Source organism: Pteropus medius, unplaced genomic scaffold (assembly GCF_902729225.1).
Source record: "Pteropus medius unplaced genomic scaffold, Ma_sr-lr_union100, whole genome shotgun sequence".
NCBI classification, from domain to species: Eukaryota; Metazoa; Chordata; class Mammalia; order Chiroptera; family Pteropodidae; genus Pteropus; species Pteropus medius.
This window is the reverse complement of record NW_024340849.1, coordinates 13,067,942-13,083,600: the sequence shown is the minus strand read 5'-3', so window position 1 is coordinate 13,083,600 and position 15,659 is coordinate 13,067,942. Positions and strand designations below refer to the sequence as shown.

General features: G+C 38.4%; 1 long non-coding RNA gene across 4 annotated transcripts in view; it reads right to left on the bottom strand.

Moving 5' to 3' along the window:
- The window catches only part of LOC120584865 (uncharacterized), a 51,308-nt gene that overhangs the window by 21,210 nt on the left and 14,439 nt on the right, over positions 1-15,659 (bottom strand). For all 4 annotated transcript variants that reach the window (XR_005648166.1, XR_005648165.1, XR_005648164.1 and 1 more), the window contains one exon: positions 11,362-11,754. This is a non-coding gene — a long non-coding RNA (uncharacterized LOC120584865). The remainder of the gene's footprint in view (positions 1-11,361; positions 11,755-15,659) is intronic.

The window sequence follows — 15,659 nt, the reverse complement described above, 5'->3', positions numbered from 1 at the left end:
CTATCCATCTCCAGAACTTTTTCATCTTCCCAACTGAAACTCTGCACCCGATAAACACTGACTCCCCATTCCTCTTCCCCCCAAGCAATTCTGCTTTCTGACTCTATTAATTTGACTACTTTAGATACTTCATGTAACTGGCATCAATATGTGTCCTTTTATGACTAGCTTGTTTCACTTAGCATATGTCTTCAAGGTTCATCCTTGTTGTAGCATGTGTCAGAATTTCCTTCCTTTTTAAGGCTGAATAAGATTCCACTGTATGTAGATGCCATATTTAGTTTATCTATTCATCCGTCCACGGACACTTGGGTTGCTATTATGTCTGATGAGTTTTTAAAGTTATGATTCTGTAACTTATCTGGCTTATTCTTGTTTTTTAGGGTGGAAGCAGTGGTCTCAAGTAACTTCCTACTCTCTAGAATTAGAAGTCCTCTATGTTTTGAGTTATAACCTCGCTTTTTATCTGACATAAAATCCTAGAATTGACGGAGGGGTATACATGTTCTATCAAAATATCAGAAAATCACTAAAAACCCCATAAATAATGAAGTCTCAGATATGTAAAGGTGTTTATATTTTTCAACATCTGACATGAGAAAACTGTGGCATAAACAGGCACACAGTTACACCTGAGCAGGTACTAGAGTTCACATGCCTTGATTCTTAGGCTGATTGTTTCCATGCTACACAGTTTTGCTTCTGTTTCATTAGTGGGAGAAATAACATCACACTGAGAGATATAACATCATAAATTTTTTCAATTTTCCCACAAATTAATAAATAAATTGAACAATTTCATTTAAAATTCCAACCAGATTTTGGGCATAAAAGCAGAGAGCAAGCGAAGTACAACTTAACTTGACAAAATGATTATTAAGTTCAGTCTAAAGAAGAGCTATGCAAAAATAAATAACCAAAAAAATATTGAAAAACAATTAATAATGAGTGACTAGCCTTTGCAGATATTAAATATATAAAAAAGTTACTATAATTAAGTGTATTATTAGCGATGAGTAGACAGAAAAATCAATCTGTTCTATTCTAGGACTGAAATTCTAAAAGTGGGTCCAAGAATTCATATAATATATGATTATAATGATATATTATGTCAGTGATTAAATAAGTGGTATTGAAAATGGCCATTTATCCCAAGTATCTGGGATGAACAGTAAGAAAGTGAAAGCTGCAGTTAGTTATTCCAGTTCCTACATCTAAAGGGAAGCGGTGGTGGTCCTCACTGTTAACAAAATTGTTCATGTTCTCCTTCCATTATAGTCTTTCTTTCATTTACCAGGTCACTGAAATGTTTAGATTAACAAACCTTGCAACCAGTCACCTACCCAAAGCAAACAACATTTTTTATTGGCAAATTTTAAAGAATTGGCATTTCTTTCACATTACTGTAAAGGAGAGGCAGGGGACTTATTCTTCAGATAGCTCCAAGGCTAGACTATGATTTACAGATATTCAGCAACATGAATTAAGTCCTTTCTATGGGCCAAGCAATGTGCTAGATGCTGAGGATACGAAAGTGAGTGAAGTTCAGTCCTACCTTCAAAATGCCATTTCACCTAACAGTAAGTCAACAGACTGTCTGCAACATATGTCGTTTCTTTGCTTATTGTTTGGTTTTGATTTGGACATAATAATGGAAACATATTGGGTAAAAATTAAAAATACCAGGTAAAAATATGAGACACGAGAAAAATTATTCAGTATAGATCTCTACAGAGAGATTAAGCTCAACTGTTAGATTCTGATGGCTGTGTCGGAGGATGCTCACTCCGGCAGATTTGCTGAACAAGATGGATCCGTCTGGTTCTCCCCTTTAAGCCACAAAGCAGTCACAGCTGGATGCTTTATCATTGCTCTACCCTCTCCCAGAAACGCATCTGAAAGCCAATCGCGTTAGGCCATGACATACAAAATATGGCATAACTGTGGACTGTAATCACCATGATGATCGCTGACTTGATAAGAGGGGTCAAATCCCATTTTTATATCCTGAATTTCTAAAATATTGTTTCGTCAAAAAAATCAATTTCTCATTTTTCTAGCGTTAACTTGAAAAGGGTATAATTGATCACACCTAAATCCCTTACATCACCCAGGACTGTGTGAAAGGCTCATACCCAACAAGCCACTTGAGTTAGGGCCAGGCAGACGGCAGTTGTCCTCAGCATCTAACACCCGTGGGCCTGAACAGCTTCAAAGCAAGAACACGTTTTACATCCTTTGGTTAAGACTGTGGGGAAAACACAGGCTCATGGAATATAGATGCTCAGCTGGCTCATTTGGGTTTTGTGGTCCAATTTGTGGATGAGATACTTATAAAATCCGGTGATTACAATGCCATCTCATTAACATTCGTTAAGCTAAAACCACAAAGTGCAGGATGGGAACTCTAGTCTGAGAGGAGAGGGAAGAAGGAGATGAACGCGGAGATGGGTTTTCCTACCTCAGCACAAGCAAGAGGAGAGACCCAGAAAGAATCCCTCTTTACTTCCTTCAAGTTAGACCTTCTCCTTACTGAAGGAAAAGGAAAAAGGAGAGGAAGGATAGCTTTTCCATTTCTCAGTTGTATCTGAGTCCTAAGCAAACCAAATCCAGGGCAAGACTAAGCCAGTTTCCCTGTGAATTTGAATTCTCCATGTCTTGCATGATTTAGCCAAGGAGATGCCTCCTCCAGGATGCTTGCCTAGACTAAACTTACTATACAAGATGTTTGCAAGAGCAATGAGTCTGTATGGACTGGACTGAACTCACAATGTTTTCAGGGTAAAGTTGCTGTTGTGTCTTCTGGTGGATTTCTGCCCTGTCCCTCTGGAGAGGCAGTGGGGTTTCATAGAACCAAGACTATGCAGTCAGAGAAGCTTGGACTGCAGTCCCAGCTCTGGTACATACTGGTCACAGAACCTCAGGTAATATCCACTTTCCAAGGATATTACAGTAAGGGGTGGTGGCGTGGGGGTTATATGAATTATATAATATGTGACGAATGAATACGCATTCAATAAATGGTACAATTATTATGATTTTACTGATATCACTGACTTTTCTCTCCAAGTCAATCTCAAATTTGCAGGTGGCTTAGATAACGCACTCCATGCAGAACCAGCAGTAGGATTATTCATTCAGTACACATTCAGTAAATACCAACTAAATATATGAATAATGCTGTGTCCAGAGGGAGAGCATTTGAAAGTTGGACTCAGTCTTTGATGATTAATCAAATTTAGTGATTACAGCTATGGTGTGTGCAGCGACTTTACTGAGGACTCTGCAAAAAATTCAGGGGAGTCTTTCTTCTTTGTCAATTATAGAACAATCCAGATCTCCTGCATTCTTCCCTCCTAATACCTTACCCCACCCTAGTCCTAGTCCTCATCACAGAAACACACACACACACACACAGGCACATGCACACAGCAAGAGTTATTTCTATGGTGCTTAGAGTCATTGAACACAGAGACAGAAACGACAAATGAAAATGCAGAGGCCCAGAAGACAGACTCTCTCACATGGTCAACAGAAAAGTTGTGCTGTTCATTTGTATCTTTTACCCACATTTATGTGTTTGGGGAGCGGGGACAGAGGACCTTCGACTAGAAAGTATTGCTTCTGTGACTTTAATTCAACACTGCCTTTTGAGCTTTGAGCCTGCAGAGCAGAGATGCGTCCATAATTAACCCTCTGCAGGCTGAGGAATGGGAGCAAGAGATGGCTGGAGCTGTGGCCGGCAGAGGCAGAGGGCTAAATCTGTGCTCCTTCCGAGGGCCAAACACAGACTAAGGAGTGGAAGTCACAAGTAAGAAGAGGATTTCCTAACCCTACTAGCCTGAAAGCGTTGCTTGGGCTGCCTTGGGAGATAATGAGATTTTCAAGATGATGTCACAGAAACTACTGGAGAAATTCTTGCATTGCGAAGAAACTAGGGTGGCCCGTCTAACCTCCTCGGATTCTGGGTCTTCAGTAAGCAGGCGCCCTGGCAGGCTAATAGATGGAGGGAAGTGACACCATTGGCACAGTGGTTTTGGAGCCATTAAAAGCTTCAGAGCTCTGCTCCTAAACCTCTGTTTATGAATAGGTTCTTATGATAGGGTAGATTGTTATATACAGAGCAACATTTTCTTAAAGGGCTAGGAAAACAAAATCTCCATTCTATTCATTAAATTCTTTAAGGGAAGATTTCTGGAGAAGAGGTTTTTTATTTAAATTTTCAGCATTACAAAATTCCTCGGCATGAGGAGCCGTCAGGCAGATATTCCTCCCTCATTGGTGGATCCCGTTCTATCTCCCAAACACACGCTCTCTGTGCAGCGGGGTTTCCCTCTCTGTTCTGCTTCATTCGGCATAAGTAGAATAAGCAGCAGGTGGCCTAGGATGATTTGAAAGACATTCAAATTCCCTCAAACCCTAAATCTAGCTCTTCTACCTAACTGCAACTGGCCCTGACACAATTGCTATCAGGGACAAAGCTTTGCATTCATTCTTCCCAAAGGACCCTAGTAAGCACACAACAAGTGCCAGAAACACTGAGGCATGTGTTAGTTTGCCAACTTCCTAGCAAAGGTCCTGAAAAGAGTAAGAGCAAGACCAGAAAGTCAAGATGGGTGGCAGCTGAGTATGCAAAGTGAAAAATGGATCACAGAGTTAAGAGAATGGCAGACCAACAGGGTGCACCAAAGTCAAGGATAGGAGCTAAGCAGCCAACAGTTCTGGAGTGGAGTGAAAAAGAGGGCATCAAAAAAGAAATTTCAAAGAAGTAAAACCAAGCTTGGTCAACATTCATTCATTCAATGAACGCTCTCTAATGTACCGAGTACTGTTCTAAGCACTGCACGATATATTGAAAAAAGTCACAGCCTTCGATGTCAGCCAGGTCTGTGTTGATTTATGAGGTCAGCCTATCACTGGTAGATATTTAAATCAATGAACACTACTGTTCTCCTTTGTTTTGCCAGGGGAGTAAATGAAATAATTGTGCACAACACCGTCCCTGGTACATATCCGTCATTCTCATCCTCCCCTTGCCCTTGTTCTAGAGTTCGACTAAAATTGACTCTTGTTTTGATCCTAGATGTCCTAGCTATTCCAGACAATGACCCTACCCAATTTCAGAAAGGCGCCAAATTCCACTAGCCCTGGGCCTCAAGCAAGCATTCATCTGCAGAGCTGTTTTATCTCCAGAATCTTGATAGAGTAAGATCCGCAGCCAGGCTCAATGCCGAATACTATTTTTCTTTGAAAATAATGAATCACTGCAGAAAGAACAAACCACTATACAAGTGAGCTGACAATCTATTGGGAGACCATGTAAACAGGACAGTGTAATGAATCAGCCAGTGGGAGATGAAAGGGTATCAACGGGGTTTACTAAATGATGGCTCCAGATTTGTTTTGAAAGGGAGAGAAAACTAGCCCCCAAAACTCTGAAATTGAAATGACCCCTCAAATCATCTCCACAAGGCTGGAGCTGCCACTACATATGGTTCTTGAAGTTAGGGCTGTAAGAAGCCACTGCACTAACATAAAGGCAAAAGGAACAACATGGCAAACATTAAGCAGCCAAAGGTGCCATGGCGCCTGCTCTGGAACTTGCTGGCACTAAGGAAACCCATTTGCCCAGCCCAACTTAGTGTAGTTCTAGATGGAATAAGGGACGAACTATTTGAACACTTCTAGTGTAAGGAGTCTGACTACAAACAGTCCAAGTTTAACTGGATTCATTCAGTTTAATGGACCTCATTCATTCATTGAACAAATATTTACAGGGTACCTACTGTGTACCAGGCTCTATTATAGATGCCGGGGATACGGCCATGAATAAAACATGAGCTCTAAACTCCTGCAGCTCACATTTTAGTGAGGTGAGAGAGACAATAAACAAACAAAGAAGGAAAGAATGAAGGAAGGAAGGGAAGGAAGGAAGCAATTTCTTCCTTGTATTTGTCACTATCTAAAATTAAAAGCCAGGGTCATATGTTAGAGTGACTAGGTGACCTGGATGACAAGAAGCCAGCCATGCAAAGATCTGATAGCATATGAGTTATTGCCTCATATGTCATAGAATCATATACTTTTCTTACTAGAAAGGACCGTCATGATCAAACCCAATACTCTCAATTTATGAAACTGAGGCTCAGGGTAGTAACATGACATCTTCAAAGACACACCGAAAATGACTCAGGATTCTCTACATAGTGACTTCTTTGTTTATATGCTGGAAAGTCTAAATAGACAAATGATAATTATACAACAAATATGTATTGAGTCAGTACTTTTTTGTTGTCTTCTGAGCACTGTGAAGGCCATTTTCCATAAATGTAACTCTCTACAAAGAAATGAGAAACAGACAAAAGAGGTAAGCAGAGATCCATCCTGTGCAAACTGGGGGCCTAACTTTTTAGTACAAGCCTCCAGGTCTCTCTGTAATTCTGCAGTGAATATAAGGTGACAGTTCCAGGTGGCTCGGGGAACCTGAACGTCCTCAGTACTTGCCACCTCCCAGTGTGCAGAGACTCTGACATTTGAGATACTCCAGCTCATCTTGACCCTTTTTCTTCTTCCCTTTGCTCTTTCCTTCATAACAGGTACAGCACTGGGTACCTGACACATATCAGCTCAAAATAATAATCATTTATCCAATCATTTATTCAGCATTTAGAAGGTGCCTCCCATATGCCGGGCATGATGCTAAGCAATCTACCAAGAAATCTCATTTAATTCTCAAAATAACCTTACAAAGTATGTACTACTAATTATAATCTTTAGCTAGCAAACTGAGTCTCAGCGAAGTTAAAGAATTTGCCTGATGTCACATAGCTTGGAAGAAATGGAGCTAAGACTTTAATCCAGGTCTTTTGAACAATGAAACCCAAGAATGTTCCAATTTTTACTATAAAAACATTGGAGTATAAAACTGCATAAAAAGAAAAAACAAATTTTGTCTCCATAAGTTAGCCTCGGCCAGCCCTACCTGTCTGAATACTGAAGATATCTGGGCTCTCTCTGAAATTCTCTTTTTAGTCTTTGGCCAAAGTTCCTAGACACAGCTCAACTATGGGCAACTAGTGCCAGCATTTATTCTTACAAACTATTACTTAATCCTTAATACAGGAAATACAAAATGCCTTTGAACCTTCCTGGATGGCATGTTATCACCATATCTTTTTGAAATAAAAGAAAAAAAATTGGTTAAAAGATGAAAGTGGTCCAACAAGGACTGGGCATGAGCAGGTTCAGAGAGCACACACAGGCTGCATGAGCGAGTGGCACAGACCCACACATCCTCCAGCGAGGTCGCACCAGCGCCTCCCCTACAGCTGCACAAGGGGGTCTCTTAGGACCTGCCGATGAAGAAGGGAAAGACTAAGCTGCTGTGGTACCAAGCCCACTCGAGGGTGACCCAAAGATAGCAATCTTCCCAGAAAGCAGAGCTTCACATGACGCACCAGCCTCCCACTTTATACAGAAAAATAAGTGGTGGTTGAAGGCTAGAATATACATTAACTCAGGGACAGTGGCCTAGCTGGCTAGTCAGTGGCTTGGCCGGAGACAATCTGAAGCCTGGTTTGGGAAGAGGCATTTAGAGGACTTGTAGAAGAGGCATGAACAATAGAGATGTTTGTTAATTCTCACCAGAGAGCATCTCTAGAGGAAGATATTAAACTACCAAGCTGACAGAGTGAACTGGCCTGTCTTTGTCATCAGCCACCCCAGGGCTGGGACAATGCATGAATAAAAATAGCAACCATGATCACATGAGCCCAACAGCACAGGCTCCCACTTACCAAGTACCAACACCAAATATCACCAAATAAGTGGCGCCAACCCTCAAAGACATCACTAGTCATTTGGTAATAAGTCAACTACACTGGACTTCTCTGCAAGAGGCAGCAGTTCACCTTGGCTAGGATAGATGCTATTTCAGGTATGTGCTTGCCTTTCCTGCCCATAGGCCTAGATGGCCTTACTAACCCAAAGACAAGAGAGTGTTCGATCCACCAATACTGGATTCCACAAAACAATACCTGAGACCAAGTGACCCGCTTTACAGCAGAGATGTCATGGAAACAATGGGTCTTATCACATACTGCACTACTGAGAAGCCTCTGGCCTGAAAGAGCAGTGGAATGGCCTCTTAATGATACAGCTGAGGGGCCATCTTGGCAATGTTATCCTGTGAGGATGGCACACTATCCCCCCAGGACTCAACATACATTCTAAATGACCAGTATATGGTTTTGTGTCCCCATTAGGTAGAATATATGGGTCTAGGAACTAAGAGGTGGAACAACCTACCACCCCTGCCTCCAGTGACCCACTTGGGGTAGTCATGCTTGCTATCCATGCAAGTTTAGGCTGCATGGATCTAAAGGTCTTAATTCTCAAAGGAAGAACACTGCTACCTGGGAACACAATAAGAGCGCCTTTGAACTTTAAGCAATAGCTGCCACCCAATTACTTTGGAATCCTCATGCCAAAGAGACCAGGGACAAGCAAAGGAACCGCACACATTGGCTTTGGCTCACAGGAGGAGCTTCCTTCTGCTACACAGGAGAAGTAGGGAAGAACATGTTTGGCAATCAGGTAGTCCACTGTGGAGTCTCATGATGCCCCCAAGCTTCCCATTTGATGGTGAATGGATAAGAACAGCAGCCATAATCTGAGAAGGGCACAGTAACCAGGGGCTCAGGACCCTCTGGGAGGTAAGCCACCTACACCAGCAGATGGGCTAGCCAGGGTTGAGGGGAATCTAGAATGAATGGTAAAGAAGGGCAATAATGTGCATCAGTTACAGCCTTGAGAGAAACTGTAGCAAGAGCTACAGCATTTCCTACTAAACCGTTTGCAAGTTCTCAGGAAACAAGACCAACCAAAATTCAGTAAGAGATATTCCCAAATAGAGTGAATTTATTACAAAAAGGAAGTGGATTTGAGCACCAGGTGCTCCACTTTTCTGGACTGACACCCTCATGTACCAGCTAGCTGCTAATCATACTGGGTGCTGTGATTCCCAGCTGAGTCCGTCACTGGGAATTGCCCTCACCTGCAGGGATTTTCCTCACCCAGGATGACGACCCCCTCCTAGGAGACCAACTATGGCCAATGATGGCTTATGAAAGGATATGAAGGTCTGGTTCCCGTGCTGCAACATGGGACAGCTCTGAAGAGCCAGGCCAGCTCCAGAGCTCCCGGCAGAATCAACTGAGGCCCCATCGCCACGGAAGTGCAGGTCAAATTCTCCCTCTGCCCAGTCTTGCCTCCCCAAGTACCTTACAGGTGTCTCTCCTGAATACATTTGCAGTAAACTTTCTAAATAAAACTCTGTCTCAAAGTTTATTTCCAAGTACCCAATCTAAGATGGTCATGCTCACACATCGCCACATGGCCTAAGCAGACTGCACTGGAACAGACAGCAGGAGAAGTTTCTTGTCTTAGCTCCAGCTCCTTAAGTTCTTCATTTAATCAAATCTACCTGCCCTCTCAAAATCTATGTGGTTTTTCCTCCCTCCATGTCTCATTCTGAATCTATGAGGCTACACAGTCGTTAAATAAATCCACTGCAAAAAAATAATAAACAAACAAATCCATTGCAAAATATCCTGCCTCTTCCACCACAAAGTGCTGGACTATAGATATAAATAAAGCATTGGTATAAAGATAGTACAATATGGACACTCAATGTCATAAAGTTCACATGCTGATATCATTGCAAACTGGCCCATGAGAAAGGGTTAAGAAAACTAGGTCATTAAGGTCAAATAGCTCCATGGAGTTCCTTTAACCTCCATAATCCTGTTTCCTAATCTATTTAAAAGTTTATTCTGACTACCCTCGAACTGCAGGAGGATCTCATCTATAAAGGTAATAGTATCTACCTTATGGTATTCTTAGAAAGACTAAATGAGATAATATTTTATGATATCCAGCACATATTAAACACACCATCTATGGCTAGTATCAAGGGAAAAGATGCTTGCAAAACTACTCTAAAAACTGTAACATGCTACACAATGCCAGCACATATGATTACAACACAATATATTTAATATGTAATATTTTACATTTTTCTGAAAGTTTAGCCTTATCTTAACAAGAACAGGTCTTTTTCTTCCATTTCATTTAACTTCAAAACAATCTGTACAATGTTTGCCACTTGGTAGATGGTTAAAATCTTTTCCCTGACTTGCAAGACAGGAACCAGTGAGTAATATCACGCCCTGGCAACCAGTGGATACAGGCAAGTGCAAATGCTTTTGTAATACTCTGTCAAAGAAAAATTCCTTTTTTTTTACTTTTTGATTCAGACTGAAAAAATGGAGGGGAAACAATCACCTGAAATGTCACCCAATGATTTCAAATGTATTTCTATTTGTCTGAATGTATTCCAATCAAGTTATTTCTAATCATCTGCTTTTTCAGGATCCTGGTGTGTGTGTACCCATCTCCCTTTATATTTTATTAAATGAGAAATCAAGGATTAAATCTATCCTGTGCTCAAAATTTTTAATGGAACCAAAATCCTCTGAGGATTATCTTAAATCCCAGTAATTTTCTTAAGTGGGACCTGAATATAGCCAAATAGCTGCATGGTCAGAAACCTGTCTATCTGTATATCCTTAAAACGATTTTATAAATTTGGATCCCTGGGTCAGTGAACTACTTCAGTGTTGGCATATATATTGTGAGGAAACACACTAATCAAAATTCAAAGACACTCGAACAAATGCCAGATCAGAATGATTTGGAAAAACTCCATCAGTGCAATCCATTCCATTTAATCCCATCTTTAAACAGCCCTAACTCTGTATTTCCCTTCTGTGAGCAGGCTAACTTTTTTCCTTACCCCTCTTCCTCCTCCTTATCTATCTTAGTACCCCCAATCTATGAAAGAGCCAAAGAGCTTTCTTTTCCAGAGCCACTGCAAATATTACTTCCTACTATGCCTTTCTAACACACATTAATTTTTAGAACCCATTGCCCTTTGTGAAACTTGGAATTTCTCTCTATGTAAATGACCATTCAAGAGGCTAGGCTAGGAATTTTTTTCAGCCATGGTTCCTCTCCATAGGACAAAGCCCAAGACATGAGCAAAGCAGTCATGTGCTACCATGGAAACAGTTGTTTTATATCTATGTGTGTATATATATGTTTTATATATATATATATATATATATATATATATATATATATATATATATACACATACAAACACACACACACATAACAATATATTTACTTGCTACATATTTAATAAATATGTAACATTTGTTTATATATAATAAATATAGGTAATAATATAAAATCTTACATGTACAATATATATTATATATAAATATATATATTAATTACCTACGAGATTGAGTTGCATTTGGTGTTTAAATGACAGGTCTCCATTTCAACAGAAGAAACATATTGTAGAATTTTTTTTTGTTCATTCATATTATAAAATGCTGTTTCTTCACATTAATGGTCTACATTGGTATCACACTGAAAAACTTATAAGATTCACTCGTAATTGACAGGGTTGGGACACTGATTCCCATAAGTCACAGCAGCTGTGTCTCAAACCAGCTTCTGAATAGTAGCTGAAAACATCCTTGCTGGGTCTCATCCCCTTAGTTGCCTCTCTATGCCGGAACAGTGTGGTTGAGGCATTAGTGCTGAAGTCTCGATGGTGGACTGATTACATATACGCCCTTCCAGCATAGCATCTCTTTCTTCACAGTGTCTTCCGTGGCTGAGCTTAAAGAAATGAGAAGAGATGGAAATTTCAGATGCCGTGGCAAGCTAAGGAAAGAGTCATTTTTGAGCAAAAAGTTCAGAAACCATCAGTCCCTTAGATCATACCATGTAGATTGCGACTTTTCTGTCAAGCATATTCTGCATTAATTTTAAAATATTTATATGTTGACAAAGTTAATGAGTAAATGAGAGAGAGAGAGACTGACATACAGACAGACAGACACAGAGGTGAAAGAGAGAGAATGCCCAATAAGCAGACCTATTTCTGGCCCTGTGTCTGAAAAGTGGCTTAGCCTGTCCGTACCTCACATACTTCATGTATGAAATGAGGATAATTACATCTTGCTTGCTAATGCAAAAAGCTAGGAGGGAGCATAACCCTTGTACAGGTGAAAATGGATACTTAGGTTAGTGACTTAATGGCACAGTCAGTAAAAGAGGCAGGGCTAGAACCTAGGATTCTAAGCTCAAGTCTCCACCTAGCCTTCTGATTTAATCCAAGATTTAAAATCCTATGAAATAAACTGAATATTATAATCCTATTTGACAAAAAGATAAAAGTAAGGCACGAAGAGGTCATATGGTTCAATCTCGTCAGAACTTGGACTAGAACTCAGGCAAGCTAATGTCTATGCCAGAGTCTTTCTATGTCAAAGTACACTAACTTGACCTCCTTTTTCTAATTGAAAAAATATAAACTTGCCCTCAAATAGGTACACTTAGGTGTAGCAAATATCCTACAAGGCCTAACCTGAATCCTATTTTGTTGGTTTATTTTTATTTTTATTTGATCTTGCTTTCCTGTTGTTTTTCTACTATCTTGAGATGAATATTTAGATCACTTATTTTCAGTCTTTCTTCTCTCAAATTTGCATATAATGCTATAAATTTAGCTCTAAAGATAATTTCAGTTACATCCCCTGAAGTTTTGATAAATCATATTTCCATTAACATTCTATTCAAAATATTTTGTGATTTCTTCTTTTATCTAAGGTTATTTAAAAGCATATTGCTTAACTCCAAAACTTTGGAGAATTTTCTAATTATCTTTTCATAATTGTTTTCAAGTTTAAATCCTCTGTGGTCAGAGAAGATACTCAAAATGATTAAAATTTTAAAATCTGCTGAGATTTGATTTAGGTCCCAGCATACAGTTAATTTTGGTAAATGTTCTTTGTGCATTCGAAAATAAGATGCATTCTTGTTATAATTAAGTGTAGGGTTCTATACATGTCAATTAAGTTGTTTGTTTATATTGTTTAGATAATCCACAGCCTTTCTGATACTTTTTGTCTGTCTACGCTGTTATGGACAGAAACATAGAGTTTCCCACTATGATTGCATACTTATCTACTTTTCCTCTTAATTCTACCAACTTTCACTTTTTAATTTAAGGCTATGTTATTGGATGCATAATAATTTGTGATTGTTTATGTTGCTAATAGATTGACCTTTTTGTTATCTATTGTAATGTTATTTTTCTAAAGTCTTGTTTGTTGATTATTAATCTTCCTGTCTTTGTTTCAGGTGTATCTCGTATAAGAAGCACATAATAGGGTTATGTTTTTATCCAGTCTTATAATGTCTGTCTTTTAGCTAAAGCATCAAGTTCATTTATATCTAAGAAACTACTGATGTTACTTGTATTATCCATCTTATTGTTTACTACTTGTTCCACCTGTTTTATGTTCCTTTTTCTGCCTTATTTTAAACAACTATTTCTTATTATCTGACTTTCTCCGTATATTAGATTGTTAGTTACGCATTCTTTTACTATTCTTTTAGTGGTTAGCCTAAGGAAGAAAATCAGCATTCTTGACTTATTACAATCTGTCACGGTTACTTTTATGTGCCAACTTGGCTAGGTTAAAGTACCCAGTTACTCCATCAAACACTAATCTAGGTGTTGCTGTGATGGTACTTTGCAGATGCTGTTTACCTACAAGTAGTTGACTTTAAGTGAAAGATATTACTCTGACAATGTGAGTGAACTTTATCCAATCATTTGAAAGGCCTTAAGAGCAAAAATGAGGTTACCTTGAAGAGGAAATTCTACCTCAAGACTGCAACATCAGCTCCTGCCTGAGAATTTTGGATCTGCCAGCCTGCTCTGTAGATTTCAGACTTTCCAACCCCCAAAATCACATGTGCCAATTCCTCAAAATATACATATGATGGATATCATAAACAACCTAAAATGACTTAGTACCTTTTCTACGTCCCAAGAAATGCTATGAAATTAGAATAGTTTAACTGTACTTACCTATCCATCTCCCATCTTTTATTTCATCATGCATTTTAATTAAATATATTTTAATACCCCACAGCATACTGTTGTTCTGCATAGCCATTATCATTTTCCTTCTGTCTGAAGAATGCCCTATGTCCACGAGCAACAAATACTCTCAATTTTGTTTATCTGGAAATGTCTTTATTTTGCTTTCACATTTGAAGGACATTTTTACTGGGTACAAAATTAAATATACTTCCCTCCACCCTACCCCCAGCGTCTTAAAGATGTCATTCCATTGCCTCCGGCTTCCAAATTAGTATTCTGCCAATTCTATTTTGGATTCTTTGAAAGTAATGTACCGTTTTTTACCCAGGCTTCCTTTGAGATTTTTTAGCAACTTTATTATGAGATATTTTTTAATATTCACCCCTTTTGAAGTTCAGAGAACTTTTAAAATAATGAGTTAATGGATTTCATCTGTTTTGAAAAACTCTTGTCCATTTTCTGTTCAACTATTGCTTCTATCTTATTTTTTTCCTCCTGTTATTCCTGAATTTCACTTTTATATATTTTAGCCTTTTTGTTGAGTTATATAAGTTTCTTATACTCTTTCCTGTGTTTCTATTTCTTTTCCCCCTTTAATGCTTTAGCCTGTGTTTTCTATTAATCAGACTTCCAGTCCTCTAAGAAGGTACCAGGACTTCTACCATCACCTGGCAATAATGAGGCAATTCTCTAACCCTTCCCTGGTAATGTAAAGGGAAGACAACTAAAACAGAATGTTTAAATAAGATCTCATAACATAATACCTAAAATGTCCATGTTTCAATAGAAAGACACATATTATAAATAACTAGGAAAATCTCAACAAGAATAAACAATATCAATAGACACCAACAATGACATGAGAATTAGAATACTCTGACAAAGATTTTAAAGCATTCATCATCCTTCCTTAGCAATTATAAACATGCTTGAAATAAATGTACAAATATTCTCAGTAAAAATAATACATGATATAAAGAAGAGTCAAAAGTAAATTATAAAAATAAAAAAAATACACTAACCAAATAATCTTTTTAATTCAATGTACAGGTCAGCAGCAAAATGAAAGGGGTAGAAGAATCAATGAAGCAGAAGATAGAACAATAGAAAGTACCCAACTGAACAACAAAAGGAAAATAAACTAGAAAAATGAATAGAGGTTTCTTGGGGATTTGTGGGACTAACAAAAAAGCTAACATTCATGTAATCAGAGTTCCAAGAGAGAAGAGGACAAAGTGCTAAAAAATTAAATTAAAAAGTATGTGAAGAAATAATTGCAGTTCTAGAAACATAATGTACAACATGGTGACTATAGTTAAAAATAATGTACTATATACTTGAAATCTGCTAACAGAGAAAATCTTAATTGTTATAACTACACACAAAAGATGGAAACTACAGGAACTGTGGGATTTTATTTTATATATAGTTCATGATGTATGTATCTATATCAAAATATTGCATGATATATCTTAAATATATATGTTTATCAAAAGTAAATAAATATATTTTAAAAAGAATGACAGAAAACTTCCAAAATTTGTCAAAATACATACACATACAAATTCAAGCAACTACGTAAACCCCAAACAGTATAAACCCAAATCACAGTCAAACTTCTGAAAAA